The following is an 18,937-nucleotide window of genomic DNA, read 5'->3' on the forward strand; positions in this document are numbered from 1 at the left end:
AAACCCATTCCTGCGTTAACACAAGGTGCCGATGTATGCATGCAAAATTAACATAATAGCAAAATGGGAGTACCAACAAGGACGTAGATTTCTAGTCGATTTCTGTTAAAAGCAGATTCGATATTTCAAGCTGAACACGAGTCGAGTCTCTAGTTCTCTCGCTCGTGATGGAAAAACAAGTACACTGTTTCCAGATGTGAGGAGTTATGATAATGCTACATTTACGCTTGCATGCTTGTAGGTGCTTCAGGTGAGAGTCCAAACAGTATGTAGCCGTCTGTCGTCGTTAGAATGGACCTTCGCACTTCCTGGTCTCTCGTGACGTCTAGACCGATTCACAGTCCCTGTGTGTTTAACCACCATCTTATGTGTTTTATCTCTCGTCCACGCGTGGATGTGACTGCAGGCTTCGCGACACGTTTTTGGGCCCAACCGAGACTTTGGTGGCATTCCTTTGACCCTTCTGGCGGTGTTTCGGGTTTTATTGCCGGGATCGTTGTTTTGGAGTCCGGTAGGTTTTTGTTTGCAGCCTCGTTTTCAGATTTTGGTTTTGGCTCGACCACGAGATGGAGTTTTTTCCCCCTTTCTTTTCTTTTCTTTTCAATACTTTTTTTCCTAACTGGTGGAAGAGACACAATATTGTGCGTCTATGCTCAGACATTGGCTTATTATAGAACCGAAACATGATAACATTAAAAAGAAACGAAAACAGGCAAGTGCGAAATTTGTGTCTCTTGAAAAGTAAGTAGTATTGTCACTACTAATATTCGGGTTCCCGGGCTTCATGTACCTGCATCTCCGAAGGGTGGGGCGCTTTGCAACGCACCTGGGAGCTATCATGCTTACACCTGTTATAGAGGCCAGGGCAGGGTTTAAGTGGGATGAAAAAACTGGAGGGTCTCTCAAAGGGGCGTGGCCAATGTAATTAAGGGCGTGGCTTAGAAACACGTAATTTAAATCTGTGCTTAGCATAGTGTGTCGCCCTACTTGTTTTTTTGCTGTTTCTGTCATTGCATTAAAATTATCAACGAGTTAGTTGCAGAAAACTGACGCTAAAGCGGCGATAATGGGCTTCATAATATGCCTTGGAGAATTCCAATAGAAGCCCATGTTCACACCAGACCATGAACTTCTTTTGGAATTCTCAAGGGCATATTATCAAGCCCAATTATCACTGCTTTAGCGGCAGTTTTCTGCCGCTAAACCAGCGATAATTTTTAACGCCGTTCTTGATAATATGCCCCCAAGTACCTACAAAAAGTCAGGACTGTTGGCTTTGTCAGTGGTTTAGTTGAATAACACAAATAAGCAGCAACTATGGCTTGTGTATAATATTGAAAAAGCTTCCATTAAAGCCCTGGTGACACCACAACCATGTTGCTGCTCCTGAGTTTCAAAAAGAGAAGGGAAATACAGAGAGAAAATGACTCTCTTCAAAGGATTTCCCTTCCCCTACAACGCCCACCTGGCATGACGTCATGCCGTAACTTCTCCACTAGTGAGAAGTGAGCAGTGTGAGTACACGCACATGGCTGTGGCTTGCTGTCACTGCAGTCCGGGAAAAAACGGACCGCATGTGCCAGGGCACAAAACAGAGCCAGATAGAGACCCTTTTGGAGGCCTCCTTTAAAAAACTGCCTGTGCTCAGCACCAGTGAGACCTGGCCCACTTAAAGCCCTCCGCCAAGGTAATTGCCACTTATGTGACTTCTGTAGAGTTAGGGAGTACTGGTATGTACCACAAAATACATAGGTGGTAGTTAGTGGTAAGGGGCATGCATTTAGTAAATTGATCCAGTAAGTTCCATATCCACAGGCTAAGGTTACATAATTGTATTCGATTGAGGCACAGGGTATTCTAATACCTGCAGATGTGAGGGGAACAGATTAGCAGTCCCATATATGAGCATAATGTCAATGATAAACAAGCATTTGCAATGCAATAGGTCTCGCATTTGCGAGAGTTTAAGCTATCGGCATTGTAAATGACAATGCCTTTTATTTATCTGTTTTAATAATTAACACATTATGTTATGTTATGTTACATCTGCTTATATAGCGCGGCGGCTGCCCCAGCAAAGGGGCGTCCCGGCGCTGGACTAGACAGGAGAGAGCACAACATACAGACAGGCTATCAGGTCAACTTAGCAAAACAGGTGGGTCTTTAATGCCTTTCTGAAGGCAAGAAGGTCATTTATACTTCGGATCCACAGTGGTAGCGCGTTCCATAGTTTGGCAGCCATGTATTGAAAGGAGCGTCCTCCAGTGCGGGCGAGTCTGACACGGGGAATCATGACCAGATTTTGTCCTTCTGATCTGAGAGCTCTATTCGGAGTGTACTGCGTTATGAGATGACATAGCATGGGAGGTGAAGATTTTTTTAGAATCTTAAAGGCCAAGCACAGGGCCTTGAAATTAATTCTCTCTTTCCACCGGTAACCAGTGCAGTTTTGCCAAGGTCTTGGTTACAGACTCGAACCGGGGAAGCCCTGTTAGGGCCCGCGCTGCCGCGTTTTGGACACGCTGCAGACGTTTTTTTCCCCCTTGGTTAGCTCCCAGAAGTAGGGAGTTAGCATAGTCTAAGCGGGAAAAAATAGTGGCTTGGGTAATTACTTGACGTGTAGAGGGGTCGAAAAATTTTAATATAGGTCGTAGGTTACGCAGGATACCAAAGCTTGTGGCAGCTACTTTTTTGTGTGGCCGACAAAACTCAAGGTTGAGTCGAACCACACCCCCAAGTTTTTTACCTCTGTTTTGGGGTTAGGGGGGGGGGCAAGAGTATCGGGCCACCAGTCTTTTCCCCAAGCTTCGGCATTTTTTCCTACTATTAACACCTCCGTTTTGTCAGCGTTAAGTTGTAAATAATTGGCCGTCAGCCACTCAGTTACTGCAGTGAGGCCGTGCTTGAAATTCAGTGCTCCTGTTCCGTTGTCATCACTCAATGTTACCACCAGCTGAGTATCGTCAGCGTATGACACGATGGAAAGGTCCCGCCCTTTGGCGATCTCAGCTAGTGGTTGAACATATAGATTAAAGAGTGTCGGGCTGAGCGCTGAGCCCTGAGGTACTCCCTGCAGTATGTTACACTTTTTAGAGACAAATGGAGGAGTAGCTACCTGAAAAGATCTGTCTGACAGAAATGCTTTAAACCAGGCTAGAGCTGCGCTCTTCACCCCTGCTGCCTCCAGTCTGTACAGAAGCACCTCGTGGGAGACCGTATCAAAGGCAGCGCTGAGGTCGAGCAGGATCAGCGCTGCCGTTTGACCAGAATCTCTGATGGATCTGAGATGTTCTGTAACATTAAGAAGTGCCGTCTCCGTGCTGTGCTCTGCACGGAAACCATGCTGGGAGGCGTCCAAGATGTTATTGGCATAGAGGTGTGCCGTAAGGATGGTATTTACGTAGGACTCAGTGATCTTGGCCGGCCATGGCAGCAGAGATATGGGCCTATAGTTTTCAGGTTTTGTCGGATCTAAATTTGGTTTTTTGATTATGGGATTCACCCATGCCTGCTTCCATTTTATGGGGATTTCTGATGTTGTCAATGATGTATTAATAATGCCTCTTAGTGGTTTAAGTATTGTGGTATCTACTTTCCTGAATTGCTCAGGTTTTAGGGGGTCGAGGGGAGAACCTGATTTGATTTTTTGACAAAATCCGTCAAAGACCTCCTGACTTAGCTCCGGGATGTTAGTAAGTTCAGATATAGTTTCTGTTTTGAGAGGGCTGAGCACAGGCTTTGCGGGGAAAACATTATAGATTTTTTCAATTTTTTCCACAAAAAACAAAGCCAGTTTATCACAGAACATCTGTGATGCAGAGATGTTAACTTCTGGTTTTTTTGTGCTCAGATCTTTCAGGATTTTAAAAATGATTTTGGAGGGATTAGAACTTACATTGATTTCGTTGGCATAGAAAGTAGCACGGGTTTTACGGATTTGGCTGTGATACTTTTTCTGAATTGTATTATATTGAGCTTTTAAGTCGGGGTCATATCGTTTCCTCCACTAACGTTCGGCTATTTTACAGCTTTTTTTCAGGACTAATAGCTCTTCGTCAAACCAAGGGCTTGACTCCTTAGCGCGTGCTTGAATCCAGGAAGTAGGAATCAATATATCGAGGGCCTGAGTTATCCAATTACAGTAATTTTCGTAACATAGGTTAGTGTCGTCAGAGTGGGGTAACGGGAGTTTTTTTAGCAGATTGGCAAAATCTTCCAATCGTAGTTTCCTCCAAGGCCTCTTATACATCTTGTGTATTGGCCTGGGCTGAGATTTAGCCTGGTTGGGGATGGACATAATAGTTAGCATGTGATCCGTCCATGTCATAGGTATAGGCAAGGACACCACAGCTTCTTCTATGTTAGTAAAAATGGGGTCTAGGAGATGACCTCCAGTATGCGTTGCTCCTTGGACCGTCTGTCTAAGTTGAAACCCTGCTAGATCTGCAAGCAGATTAGTTATTTTTGTCTCATTGCTGCAGTCAAAGTGTATGTTCAGGTCTCCGAGAATATTGAAATTCGCTGTTCCGGCTGCCAATGAACAGACTGTCTCTAATAGTGCTTTTACAAAGTTGCTTTCACTTCCCGGCGGTCTGTAGATTAGAATGCCTGAGAAGGATAGGTGTGAGTTTATTTTAATGGTGTAGCGAGCGCTCTCGCAGCCTGCAATTTGTAGCTTAATGAAAGTACACTCAAAATGGGATCTGGTCATTACCGCTATCCCACCTCCTCTAGTTTGTCTGTTTAGGGAGTGGATAGTGTAGCCTGTAGGAGTGACCAGGTTAGCTACCAATGTTATCTCGTCTTGCATCCAAGTTTCAGTAATGAATAGAATGTCAAGAGAGTGGTCAATAACTAAGTCATGTATTTGTGAATAATGTTTTCCAAGAGATCTTACATTCAGTTGTGCAATTCTTACAGAGTCACGTGCTGATGTAGTCGGAGGAGGTTGAGGGGGAGATATATGTGGGAGTAAATATCCACACGCACAACAAATGCCACTTTGCACCAAATGGGGGTCAGTTTTATTACAGGTCAAGTGTATGGTGTTAAGGCCCATCAGCTGCGCCTGAGTGTAGACAAGCTTGGTTACCTCGATTTGGTCAGGGTCCCTGGCGAATGGCGACATCCTGGCGCGGACGGGCGCAGACGTGCTTCTCTTAGGCGCGTCTTCGGTGCGCCCTTCGTGCGCCCGCTGCGCTCCCTCGCCCTTGCCGGTAAATATACTGCCGGCTGTCTAGGTTGGGGCGGAGCAACTAGACCGCCCACACAACCAAGATGGCGGTTCAGGTTGGGACTATCAGGAAGTGAGTGAGTGGCTCAGAAAAATCGGGCTGTCCCCGGAGTCTCCCTCCACTTCGAACAGTCAGCTGCTGACTGGCGGTGGAACGAGGAGTCTGCGGGTGCCGAGTCAACTCAGGGGTAGGGTGTATGCAGTATTAAAATCACAGCATAGGAACACAAACACAAGTATAATTAAAATCTATACAAATGTTTAAAATGATTTGCCCAGTGAATGATAGCTCCAATTCAGCCCCTGAGACGATTTAAAGTGCAGTTTAAAGTAAAAAAATTATAGAGCTGCAAATCTGGCCGGAGAGCGATAAAGTATGTCCCGCTACTCTGCCTAGTCTTCCATAAATAAAAGGCATTGTCATTTACAATGGCAATAGCCCAAACTGTTGTAAATGTGAGACCTATTTCATTTCAAATAAGCGGCCGCTATTGTCCCAGGCTGCTAGGAAAGTGAAAGTGTTCATGGCGCTCTGAATGTTGCAGGAAAGCATGTCTGTCTGCAGTATGAGAAACTCATTAAAGAAAATAGTGTTTACGAAGGACAATGAAACACGCAAATAACAATAATGGGCGGAGCTTCAAGTCCACACTCAAATTTATTTATTGATTTATTCAAAGTTTTATATAGCGCGAACAAGATCCTTACAGATATCAGAGCGCTTCACAGATACAGGGGTAGGGGCAACAGGAATGAACAAGATAATGGGAGCAGCATAGTAATCACTAACATAGTAGGATAACAATAATGTACAGAAACATATCAAAATACAATCAGGTAAACAAATAATATAAGACGTCACAAGTCATTGCTCCCACTACAGAAGGGTTTAGGTAAAGCCTTGGATGTGTGGATGGCTTATACCAATACTATATGAATATAGCATGCCTCGCAGAGCAGCATATATGCTCTGCCCAGGCTCGACCTAAAAGTGATCATTATAACACAATTTATCAAAGCAAATCTCTTACTTGTTGGCTCATAACGGCAACCTTATAATGGATAATTTGTAATGCTGTCTGTCGGGGAAGATCTTTCTCCCTTCATGCCTTTTCTACATCTGTTACCTCCCTCAGGATTGATAAGGTCAGAGTGGACCACAGCCATCATTAGAAATTAGATTGAGAGTGTAAAAGAAAAATTAAGAACACAATAGAGGGACCTGCAGGGATTACATCTGCCAGAGCACTGCAAACCATCATAACACCACCTAATGCTTTGTATCATAACATGATAATCACACCTCACATGAAAACACTTCCAACATAGGCTAAAAGTAAAGACAACATGTTTCTGACCTCATACTTCACATGGTGAAGCGTGTGTATATAAAACAGGATTAGAAAGCACTATATGAATGCTAAAGTACGATACTGATCCATTATGTAAACTGTAAAGTTAGTATTTATTTTTTAAAGCACAGACATTAACTTGCACATTTTAGTTATCAACACAGTTAAAGAAGAAAGGAAGCTGGTGTGTACATAACACTGATTTATCATGCTGCCCCGTACCCTGTCTCTAGAGTGACCCTGAAGGCTTAATTTCGCTGTTAATGATGCTTTTGTTTCATATTTCACATAAACATAATCTTTTCCAAAATCCATGCAATTTTTTGACCTCATTATAGCCTATTTAAGTACCTTACTAATGAAATAAGTAACAGTGGCCAAAACATTCAGGGGCTTATTTACAAGCCCCTTGCGCCACTTTTGCGTCACTTTTCCCATGTTAAAAGTGACGCAAAAGTGGCGCAGTGGGCTTGTAAATCTGCCCTTCAGTTATTACACATTCCAGACGTAGGATATTATTGCTCTAATGGCCTGCATTTGGACATCTTATTAAACTCTTTATAATTGAACAGTATTGTGTGCATTTGTATGTCTGGGGAGTGTGACCCTGGAATACAGACATCAACAATTGATGGAAACAGGGTAGCGGGAACATATATTTGGGAAATTAATAGAAAGCACAATGTACAATTTTTTATGCCGTCCTTCCCATTTTAACAATCACCAATGGCCCTGCATGGTGTAAATTTAATTATTTTCACCGTATATGTCCATTAGTGATTATTATCAGATAGTAGAGCTCAGCAGCAGTGACAAGGCCCCCTCCATGTGCTGTTTCAGGATCCTCCCACCTGTTTACCAACAAAAGTGCAGACCAGAGGCTCTTGCGTGTTCGAAACGAAGAATGGTGCATTGCCCGAGGCCATCTTTAGTAGACGGTGCAACATGTGCAGCCAAGGACCCTACCACTCATCTGTGGTAGTATTTGTCTCTGCAGAGCTTGTAGCTAGGGCATTCAACATATAACTGCAAGAACAAGGTTGTAAATCTGAGTCCTCCTTTCTTTAGCTATAGGGGATGAGGTGCGCCATTGATAAAAAGATGAGACAGCTATTGTTAGGCATAGATAGTGACCCTTTCATATGTTCCTCCAATTTTTGTCCACTAAGGCGCTGCTGCACTGAAGTCAGAATGCGTAGGCACCAGTTCAGATATTTCACAGTGAAAATGACAAATACAATTACTAGAAAGGTAGCAAATGCTACTCAAAGTACTCTGCCAGAATCGTAACAGTTCTTCTCTCCAGCCACATTGTCTCCAAAACTGGAGCCCTCTTGCTGCTGCTTCCTGGTCAATGCACAGGCTGTAGGAGGTACAACGAGCCACTTCAAAGTATGCAGGGCTTCTGTTCATGACCATCTCTCCATGCATATCCTCTTCCCAACGTCCTGTAAACAACACGTTCTACTGTTGTCAGAGTTCCTGCCTCTGTTCCACCCCCATGGTTTTCCTGTAGCAAGAAAGATGCCCCCTTGCGGAAATTATGACAGAGCCCAACACATTTCTGAATAGAGTGCAAGGGATCTTAATGAGCTTGTCTGCTTTCTTCGGGGTAATTATGAATGAGATGCAAATTTTTAACCCCACAGAAAATGACTTACAAAGGGAAAGAAATGTAAATCACCAAATTGAGAAGAGGTTGTGATCTAAAAGAATAGCAGCGGAACTGTCTAAAATAGCTAGAGTGCAGTGGCAGTCTCATGAATATATATTTTTAAAAATATTTTTCATTCGTTTTCATAGAACATTGGCAAATATTACGATAGTAATTGTACTCAATATACATTGTAATAACAGTTCCTTTGATCACTTGTCCCCGTGCCCTTCATCATTACAACCACTTGGTTCTTACATTTACAGTCTCAACGCTCTCTCTTGTAAGCCACCTACCGCTATAATTCACCACTAGCAAATAATGGACCGTCCCCTTTTAAGTCAAGGAGAGCCTGTGCTATTATAACTGAGTAACATAACAACAAGAAATAAGCCATCCCACTCCCTCCCCCCCACCCACCTGTGTGTCCAATCTACTTCTAGCTGATAAAAGATAACACAACAAATTCCTCAATAGTACTTATCACCGCATTATCAGTTCATTTCAGTAGATGTGCCTCGTGGTTATGTCAGGGGTTCCCCTATAGGTCTTGGGATCATGGCAATCCCGTCTATGCATCTGAGTCCGAGCTGCCATCTGAGTCTGCCTCGGGTACCTGTAGTGATGCGACTATGGCTTCCCATGCCCTTGCAGTCTCCAACGCTTTATCATTATTAGACCGCTTAGCATGTTGGAGCCGAACTGTACTTTCACTTGTTGCCTATTTAATTAAGTCAGCATTCCACCTCTCAATGTTGGGACCTCGCCTGGACTTCCAATGCGCTGTAATATCTCTCTTAGCCAGCAACAAACCTAGGTCCAGGAACTTACTTGTGACCTTCGTTTTGGGTGTATGTGAGGCACTATTCATCTGTCTGTAACTCCGCAGAGCAAGTCAACTACCTCCTCCCAGTATGTCCCCAATTGCGGGCATCCCCACATCATATGGTGAAACTCTGCTCCCTCCAGGTTGCAACGCGGGCATTGAGCAGTGTCTATTTTAAAATGCTTATTAATCTTAGCAGGGTTTAAGTACGCCCTGTGCAATATAAAGAAATGTATCAACTGAAATCTGGCATTCCGGGTACGCTTTCATGCTCTCTTTACTATTTGAGCCCATGTCTTCTCAGGGATCTACTTACCAATGTCTACCTCCCACTACCTTTGCAATTCCCTCATTGGCTGTATTCCCTCACCTGCCATACGTCTATATAGAGAAGTAATGGTCTTGAAGGTCCCGGCCGCCATCACTACATACTGGCACGCCATAGACGTCTTAGGCTCCAGTAGCCCTTCCCTCCAATGGCGCTGTATTGCCAATAGCAGGGCAGAATGTAGCAAGAAATCCCCCAGAGGGGGCCGTACCTATCCTGCAGGGTCTGATAGGGCAATAGAGCACCATCTTCATATAAATCTCCCATTACCTGTACCCCCATCATTTCTCACTCAGCCAACGCGGTTCAGTCCCCCCCCCATGTGGGAGACCGGTACACATTCCCAAAGGTATCTTCGGGGCATAAGGACGGGCAATTCGAGCTCTACTCTGGCTCCGATTCCAACACAGTCTCAGCGTCCGCTCCTCCTGAGAGAGCGTCCCAAGGTGCAGCTGCTGCTGGAGTACAATAAAGGACAACACATGACGCTGAATCCATCGTCCCTCCGGGCCATCGGGGCCCATGGCAGTCTCATTAATTTGACGAGTTGGTAGTGGTGTCAGAAGATGGAAGGCTCAGAATTTGCAAAGGCAAAAGAATAAACTAATCAAAACAAAAGGAGGAGTGTCTACCTGAGGAAACATTGAGATGGGAAAAAGACAGATGAGTAGTTGGCTAAGAAAGGAAGGGGACAAGGAACGGAATAGGTGATTGGCAGGGCCGGAATGGGCATAGCGGGCACCGGGCGTTTCCCCGGCAGGCCGCTAGGGTGGGGCCGGTTTTGGGCCCCTGGGGGGGCTGCTTTTGTTACCGGGGTCGGCAATATTGGCCCCCTGTAACAAAAATCGGCCGAAACCGGCCCTCGCAAACTGCTCAGCTGCACCCCCCCTCACGCCAGGGGGGGTCAGCTGAGAAGTTTGCCAGGGCACGTTTCTGTTCCCAGTCCGGCCCTGTTGATTGGACAGAGAGGAAGGACATAAACTAAAGCGCGATTAAGGAGGGGAGAATTCAAAGGTCAGAAAGGCGGGAGTGGGGGGGCGAGAAAGTGGCGTGGGAAAACATTTACCAAATAACAAAGCAAGGAAGAAAAAAACTGCCAAAAGAGTGGAAAAGGAAAAGTAGCTGCTGATCATGAAAAGGGATTGAGTAAAGTGGCCAGTTTCTATTCGTTTAAAAAACAAAATGGGTTATTTATGCCACGAAGTCTACCTATATGTGAGTTGCTGTCTTGACAGTGCGTGCACCGCATTTTATTGTTTTAGGATTTGCCACTGTGGCTTCTTCGGGGCAAAGAGTGGCTGCACACTAGGGAAAGATGATCCCTTGCAGAGAGTCATCTAAAATGTTCTTCCTCTATTTTGTGAACAAGTGAATTTTTAGCTGTTTTTATATGTTAACATTACTTTGAGGAGATAGATACTTATTAGGATTTATGCTAGTTTATTTTTGTACTAAATTGACCATAATGCTCTGGCATGAATGTAAGGAAATTGAAAATAATTGTATGTTCTAGAACAACATGTTTCATAATCCATAGCAAAACTAGAAACAAAGAAAGGGTCTGTGTAAGCCAGAAACTGCACTCTAAGTGATATGCTGGCCTGACGATTTGCACGCCTGATTGTGTTGTTTTTGGGCTTTCTTGTTTTCTCTAAGTATTATTTTATTTACCTTTCTAAGTTATGACTTTGCCTCAAGGATGAATTGTTGTCCCTTACTCATTTGTGGTGTGTTGCCTCACTACTGCCTCAAGGCAATTCCTGTTGACTTCTTTTTCTGAATATCATTTTTGCTTTGAATGTCAATACTATACTTTCACCAATCGCTGTGGAAAGTGTATAGTGGCTAAGATCTGTAACTGTAGGCCCGAGGTGTGAGGGTTCAAGCATCAAGGTGCTCTTTATTTCTTAAAGGTCGGTTTTGTTCCTCAAAGTGTTGGAATAATTTGTGCAATAAGTTCCATTTCAATGGTTATCTTTGTTACACATCTGACTGTTATACAGAGAAAATTAAGATTATAAAATAAATATTAAAACAAAATGCCATCAGTGGCACCAGTTTCATTCACTACTTTTTCTCAGTAAAATCCCTTTACACTAAAACGTGTTCCTAAGTAAGAAAATATTTAATGTCTGTTTTCACTGCCAAGTCTCAAAATATGCAAGCTTAGAGCCTGAGTCATCTCTGAATATGTGAATGAATTTAATTTGAGATTCTGTGTCATCATATTTTCACCGTCATAGAGAGTTCATTATGGTGCAATATCGAACTCCTACATGGTAGTCCAGAACACTTGGAGAAACATTGGCGATTCTACAGAAGATGTCCACAGTCACTTAGTTGCACACCACTGACTTTGAAGCTTATTTCAGATAGTGATAAAATTGTGACCGTCCCAACCAGAAATCTTTTATCAGCAACAATTGTAGAAAGAAGCTCTTTCCTTCCAAGGTCCTAAGCATTCTCGCTTTTAGAAAGCTAATTGTTCACTGGGTTCTTAAATGTTCAAAATTCCTTAATTTTATTTAATAATCTGTGAATGCTGTAAAATATTATTGCTATAAATTCATCATCTCATTCGCTCTAATAAAGTTTGCTCAACTTTGTGACTCTTCGTCAGGAGTGTGAACTGAAACATCTTTCTGTGTTTCCTCCAAAATGTAATAGACAAAGCTTCTGCATTATACTTCTTCAATTGTTTTGTTCTTTCATTCCCAATATCATATTGTGGTGCCCCAGTGCTGGGCGTATATTGGGTTCTTGTGCGCCATTTCACACAAAGCTCTCCACGAAGTGGTTATGCAGTTTGTGTTTATTTCTGTGCGTGGAACATCAGTACGCTTATGTAGTAGGATATATCTAAGTGGTAGTGGGTGAACGTTTTCCTCCTCCACCGCAAGGTGCGACACGTACGTCTGGGGGAAGTACCAAGAGTGCACGTATTGCACTTGGGCAAACAGATAGTAGAGATGCAAATCTGGAAACCCCAAAGCCTACCTCTATGTAAGGTCTTGTCCGCACATCCCTTCCAATACAGGGTTGTTTACCCGCCCACGGTGCCATTACGTATTCTGTGCAGTGATGTAAAAAAGGCCTGAGTTGGCACAATTGGTGTATTGCTGAACAAGTAGAGAAATCGTGGTACTATAATCATTTTCATTATTGCAATTGTCAGCTGTGGACAGGGGCATTTTTATCCATCTTGCCACTTGTTCTCCCAATTTCACCATAGCTTTACCACAAATTCCGGTATCACTGTGTCAGTATCTTCATGTAACTCAGATGTGTTGAATATTTGGCAGTATTCTCCAAATCTGTGTTATCATGGTGCCATCCTATACATTTGGGGAACTCCACAGTGCTATATGAGATGTGGTATCAGGGGCTAATGTACATTCTGGACAATACTGCTAATGCTTTCACTCTATTGCTAAGATTGGGAGATCAAGTCCTCAGCTCTACCTCGGTAGTGCTGAGGACATTGTTTAGGTCTCGGCTAAAGACGCGCGGAAGCGCGTCTCCGCCGAGATCTTATGTCACCGAGCGTGCTTCCCAGGAGACAGTCCCGGCCGCGCGCATCCTTCGAGGCGATTTGTAACTGGAACGCGCGCTGTGGCCAGGCGCTGTCTCCTGGGAAGCGCAAGCACCACACACGCATGCGCATACACACACACACAAGCGCCCATGCACGCACGCACATACATACATACAGACACCACCCCATACACATACACACATGCGCGCACATACACAAGTGCACCCAGGCCCCCCCCGCCCCCCGCCGTCACCGTCGCACACATACATACACACACACACACGAGCATACACACACACACACAAGTGCACCAATCCCGCTCCAGCCTTTTGGAACTTACCTTACCTCAGCACGCGGCGCCCAAACTCCTGCTGGCGCGGCCCAGGGGCTCTACACCGCTCACAGGAGCCCCGGGCCGCGAGACGCAACGACTCCGCCTGCCTCCTCTTCCGGTCTGAACGTGGCCCCGCCCCCGTCACAGGCGACCGTGCCTGACTTCCGGGGCGGCCGCGATACTAAGAGACTGCTGGGGACAAAGTGTGGTCTGTGGAGTTACAATGGTTGCATGCAAGGGGTGAGTGTGAAAGTGCCGACCTTATTTACCTTCTGACCCAGCAGGAGGAGGTGTCAACAATGAGGCCGGTGTTTACACTGAAGTGTTTGTGTGTTCACGGCCTAGGATGAGCAGAGCAGAAAGGAACAGTCAAAATCCGCTTGGAACGCAAACGTGCTTTCTTTGCGTAGACAGTATAAACGCATTTAACTATACATTTAATAAAGGGATGCATTACAACGGAGGTGGGGTACGGGGATGAGGGGGGGGGGTGGCAGGCTCGAGCTCGCTTTGAACCCTTCACTGCTGTTCCTGGGCACAGCACACGCCGTGTTTGGCATCGGAGGAGACGTGCCAGACTCTCTCAAAGGTCAATCTCACGCTCGCCTGCGGAACGGCGCCGCTTCCGGTTTAAACAAGAAAGAAAATCCATATTCCGCCTCATGCTGAGCGCAGGACACGGGGCGAGGCCCGGCTGTGTCCGCTGTTGGCCTACTTTAAGGGGAAGACAGAGCTGGGCTGTGAATCCGGCCAGGCTGTGACAACGCGCATCGAGCAGCGGAAGCTCATTCAGCAGATCAGTGCTGACAACACCTGCCCAAGATCACACACAGCGACTAAAGAAAAAGGCCAGTCGAAGCGGGTGTGCTCGGGACGCAGGGTTGACTTGGCTGCAGTGAATGGTTTACCAGTTCGGGGATGGGTGGTCGATATTATACGGATTAGTTCCAGAATTCATCTTTAATAACACCCTCCCCCCGCCCCCCAGCCCCTCCCCCAATCATACCACCGCCAGTCTGATAAAGGGCAACATTCAGAATACAAGGCAGTAGCGTTGACAATGTGGCATAAGCCTTAGTGCAAGGAACGACGTGCCACCCACTCCCATAGGCTTCTGGGTCCCGGTGCCACTACACCTGCTGCACCAAGGGAAGCCCCGCCCCCGATATATGTATACACCTTTTTGGGTTCTACTGCACCCAGCACGGGTCACGCGCACTTCAAGGTCATGGGTGCCCGGGTCTGTCTGCTGATCAGCACAGATGTATCGATCGCATCCACAGCTAATTTCAGCTTATTGGTATTTCGAGCTACAAGAATGGTGTCGCAGTGAATGCCACGTGTCATCTGCGACTGTTCTCACAACTGCGGGCCCCGTCTGCCCCAAAATTAGAAAGATAAAGACATTTCAGCCGCACAAAACACACGCCAATAACCGCTGATTTGCGTGGACAATTATATTGATCTGTCACATGACAGCAAATTATCTTTCATTCCGACAATAAATGTTACAATTACGTAATATTTAAAAGGAATGTGTAATTCACAACACGGACTATCCTGGCTAAAGGCTGAGAGTGACGTGGGTGTGAGGTCGTGAACGTGCACAACTACTTACTAGTCACACTTCTATTCACCACCAGGGAAAACCACAGCTTAATCCTTCTGAGAGCGAGAACATGAAACACTACTGTCAGGTTGCCAACCTTCCAGAGACATCAAATTACGAATACACGCCCGTCTTCCCCGGAGAGTGGTGAGTGCAGAGTGGTGAGTGCAGAGTGGTGAGTGCAGAGTGGTGAGTGCAGAGTGGTGAGTGCAGAGTGGTGAGTGCAGAGTGGTGAGGGCAGAGTGGTGAGGGCAGAGTGGTGAGGGCAGAGTGGTGAGGGCAGAGTGGTGAGTGTGCAGAGTGGTGAGTGTGCAGAGTGGTGAGTGTGCAGAGTGGTGAGTGTGCAGAGTGGTGAGTGTGCAGAGTGGTGAGTGTGCAGAGTAGTGAGTGTGCAGAGCAGTGAGTGCAGAGCAAGTGTGCAGAGCATTGTGTGCTGTTGAGTGCAGAGTGCTGTGTATTGGCAATGTTAATGACCATGCCCATTTATTTTTGATTTAAAGAAAAAAATGTCATGAGCAATGACAATAGCTCTACCTTTAATGATGCCGAGACCATTGCATTGCAAATGCTTGTTTTATTTATATAGTTGTATATAGCGCAAACGTGACACAAGCGTGCAAGATACATGAGTACACAGGAGGAACAATATATTGCAACACTGCAAAGAGAATATACATGATCATATAAGAGCAAAATAAATAGGGATGTTGAAAACAATCATTCGATCATGAGCGAAACAGGATGTAGCAGCGCCAGTCAAAGCGGGAAGTCTGTAAAAGGAGGAAAAACAAGATTGTTGAGGAAGCATCATCACATGGTACCTAGGGCGGAATAGGTACATTTCAGATAAGAAAGTTTTATCAGTAGTGCTTTCACTTCTTTTTTGAAAGATGCCTTTGAGCAAGTTCGAGATTCTCGGGGCAATACCAGAAAAGGCTCAGTTATAGGTTTTCTTTCTTGTTTTTTTTTTTTTTGACAAAGACCTTTATTGCAGAATAACACCATTACACAGCCCAAGGCCTACAACCCAAGGGGCCGGCCGCGTTGATATACAATTGTCATTTCGCTTTGTTGGAGTAACACAGCCCGTCAGCCGACAACCCTGGGTCCGGCGGCGTATTGGATGAGCATTAGGTATTTGTGTCAGTGTAAGCTGTAGATAAAGTATTGCCTTACTTTTTTTAGTGTATACAATGCAACGTTTCACCAATAGTGATCAGTAGTAGTAACCAAACAGTAATTTAGGCAGTTGATATTAATTACAACAATGTAGTTTGTATTCAGCATTTGTGCATGGCTATGTGTACACTAGCTGCGTCACCTCACCGTAGTGAGTCGCTCGCAAAAGTCACGCAGAACTGCAGTCGCCATTACTCGCAACTTTCAGGATAAACTAAGTTCATCCTCTTCTATCTCGTCATCGGAGTCTGTAGTGGTCTCTTCAGGCAGTGGGTCACACAGGTCCCCCCTATATACATTCCATGGCATTCAGATCTTGTTCCACTTGCGTGGACATGCCCTTGTCGTATATACCGCTCTTTCTGTGAGGATTAGTACATCCATATTTCTACACCAGTGTGCTAGCGTAGGTACATTGGCCGCTCCCCATTTCTGTGCTATGTCTCTTTTAGCAACCATCATGCCTATCGTTCCCCAGATTTGACCATGGGGTGAAAGATCATTTGGTTCCCATATATTCAAGAGACATTTGCGGGGTTCAGGTAGGAGAGAGACCTCTAGTGTTTGGGAGATAGTACGCATCACCTGCCTCCAGTACTCCAGCACACTTGGGCAGTCCCAGATGGTGTGCAGAAAGGTCCTTTCTTCCCCACACCCGCGAAGACAGTATGGATGTTGTGCCCGGTGAAATTTATGTAATGTGGTCCTGGTGTAGTATATCCGGTGCAATATCTTAAACTGCACCAAACGGAATTTGGCAGAAAAGCCTATTTCTTTCGGGGATGCTAGCGCTTCATTCCACTCTGTGTTGTCCATTTCGCCCAGTTCGCTCCCCCATTTCTCTCGCAGTTTATTAGTAGGGTCTGGTATGTTGTTTGTCAGCTTGCGGTATGTGAGGGTGGTAGCGCTGTGTTGCATAGAGTCTGTAAGCAGTCGGTCCTCCAGTGGGGAGGCTTCAGGGATCTCTGTGTATGTTCCGCAGTCAGTAAAGCATGCCTAACTTGTATGTACCTATAGAGTTCGGTAGGGCCTAGGCCATAGGTTTGCTGCAGCTGGGGGAATGGGATTACTGTCCCTTCTGCCCACAAGTCCCCCACTGTTGATATACCAATATTGTCCCACTGCGTAAAGCCTCTGCTCTGCCTTAGGTGTCCCAGCGCCTTGGTGTCCCATAATGGAGTTTGTTTAGTGATCACGCCATTCCATCCAAGTTTTGTCTGAGCTGCGTACCATATTTTTACTGTGTGCTTCGTGGGTCCTATAAGTTTTGCCGCCAGGTTTTCTTTCTTTTGAATTATTCTGGTTTCAGCAGCAATGTGCTGGAACTCCTAGATCTGGCACCACCAGAGAGTTCCAGTTTTTGGCTAGGTACAAAGGGGTGTTAATGTGATGGGCTTTGTGTGTCATGCAAGCAATTTTAAGATGTATCCTAGCCTCAGTGGAAGTCAGTTTAGGGATTTCAGATCCGGTGTAATGTGGTTATTGCTTCTGGATATAGTGATAAGCCTTGCTGTCAAATTCAGATAGGCCCTGAGCTGTGCCAGCTTGTAGCTAGGTAGACCACAGAGGGTTGCACTACCATACTCCAACCTGGAAATGGCTAGTGCGTGAACAGCAGACGTGAAGTCATCCAGGGGGTTTATCTTTCCTATGATTCGCATTTGGAAGTTTGCTCCTTTGGTGGCTGAGCTGTTGTGCTCTTGCATATTCAAGGTCTTATGCCAAGAGATCTTGTGGAGTCAATGAAGTGTGGTATACAGTTGAGAGCCGTTAGGTGTTTCATGTACTCAACAATAATCAGAGCCTGTTTACGTGGAGAGATAAGGAGGAATTCTGTTTTGAAGGAGTTTAGCTTGAGATGGTTGGATGTCAGCCAGTGTTGTGTTTTGAGTAGGGTTGTATTGAGTGACCTGATATCTGCTGGGGAGGAGATTTTCAGGTACAGTTGGGTGTTGTCCACATACATGTGATAGTGAATGTTGGATGATTTGAGCATTTCGTTAGAGGCTCCATGAACAAGTTGAAGATTGTGGGTGAGAGTGTGGAACCCGGAGGCACCCCAAGTGTGGTCGTAGTAGAATTGGAGAGGGTTTGATTGACTTATTTGCGTTCTGTTGTGAAGAAACAAGGCAAACCAGTTTAACACTGAACCTGATAGACTCATCCTGCATTCCAGTAAGTCCAGGAGGTTGTCATGTTTGACCGTATCAAAAGTTGACATGAGGTCAAGGAGGATTAGAAAACAGGCTTTGTTCCGATCCAGCATTTTTAGAGCATCATCCACTATGTGAGTATGGGCTGTTTCAGCGCTATGACCATGATGAAAACCAGACTGGAATTTATCTAGAAGCTGGAATTGATCGATGTGGCTACAAAAAACAAATAAACAAAAAAAAACATAGTTGGACATGTACACATTTCTCTAGGAATTTTAACAGAGTTCGAATGCTAGTGATGAGAGGGTGTTTATTAAGGTCGTTTTGATCTGCAGTGGTTTTCTAAAGAATGGGCATAACCTGGCCCTCCTTTAGAAAATCCAGGATCATACCTTGCCGTAGCGAAGCATTTACTATTTTAGTCTAGAGTGGGACTAAGGACCTCCTCATCTCATTGATGAAACTTGAGAGCAAAGGGGCACTGAAGTAGTTTGAGGGTTTCAGTGTTGTAAGCAAGTTGAGTATGGAGATTTTGTCAAAGGGTTTGAATTGGCTCCAGAAGGTGCTATTTTGGGGGATGGACCCATTGAGAGGCAGAAGCTGTGGGGCAAGAGAGGATGAGGGGTAAGAGAGAATGAGGGGTTGATAGGGGATGGGACAGACTGTTGGTGCATCGCAGTCTGGAGATCAGTTTCAATCTTATTCATCTTTTCAAGGAAGAAAAAGGCAAA

General features: G+C 45.1%; 1 protein-coding gene across 1 annotated transcript in view; it reads left to right on the forward strand.

Moving 5' to 3' along the window:
• The first annotated feature begins 332 nt into the window (after window positions 1-332).
• Window positions 333-18,937, forward strand: part of LOC144768723 (uncharacterized) — a 97,143-nt gene continuing 78,538 nt past the window's right edge. The window contains exon 1 of the mRNA XM_078652599.1: window positions 333-511. The gene's annotated coding sequence lies outside the window, so the exon portion shown is untranslated. The remainder of the gene's footprint in view (window positions 512-18,937) is intronic.

The sequence above is a fragment of the Lissotriton helveticus genome, chromosome 7 (genome assembly GCF_964261635.1).
Source record: "Lissotriton helveticus chromosome 7, aLisHel1.1, whole genome shotgun sequence".
Lineage (NCBI taxonomy): Eukaryota > Metazoa > Chordata > Amphibia > Caudata > Salamandridae > Lissotriton > Lissotriton helveticus.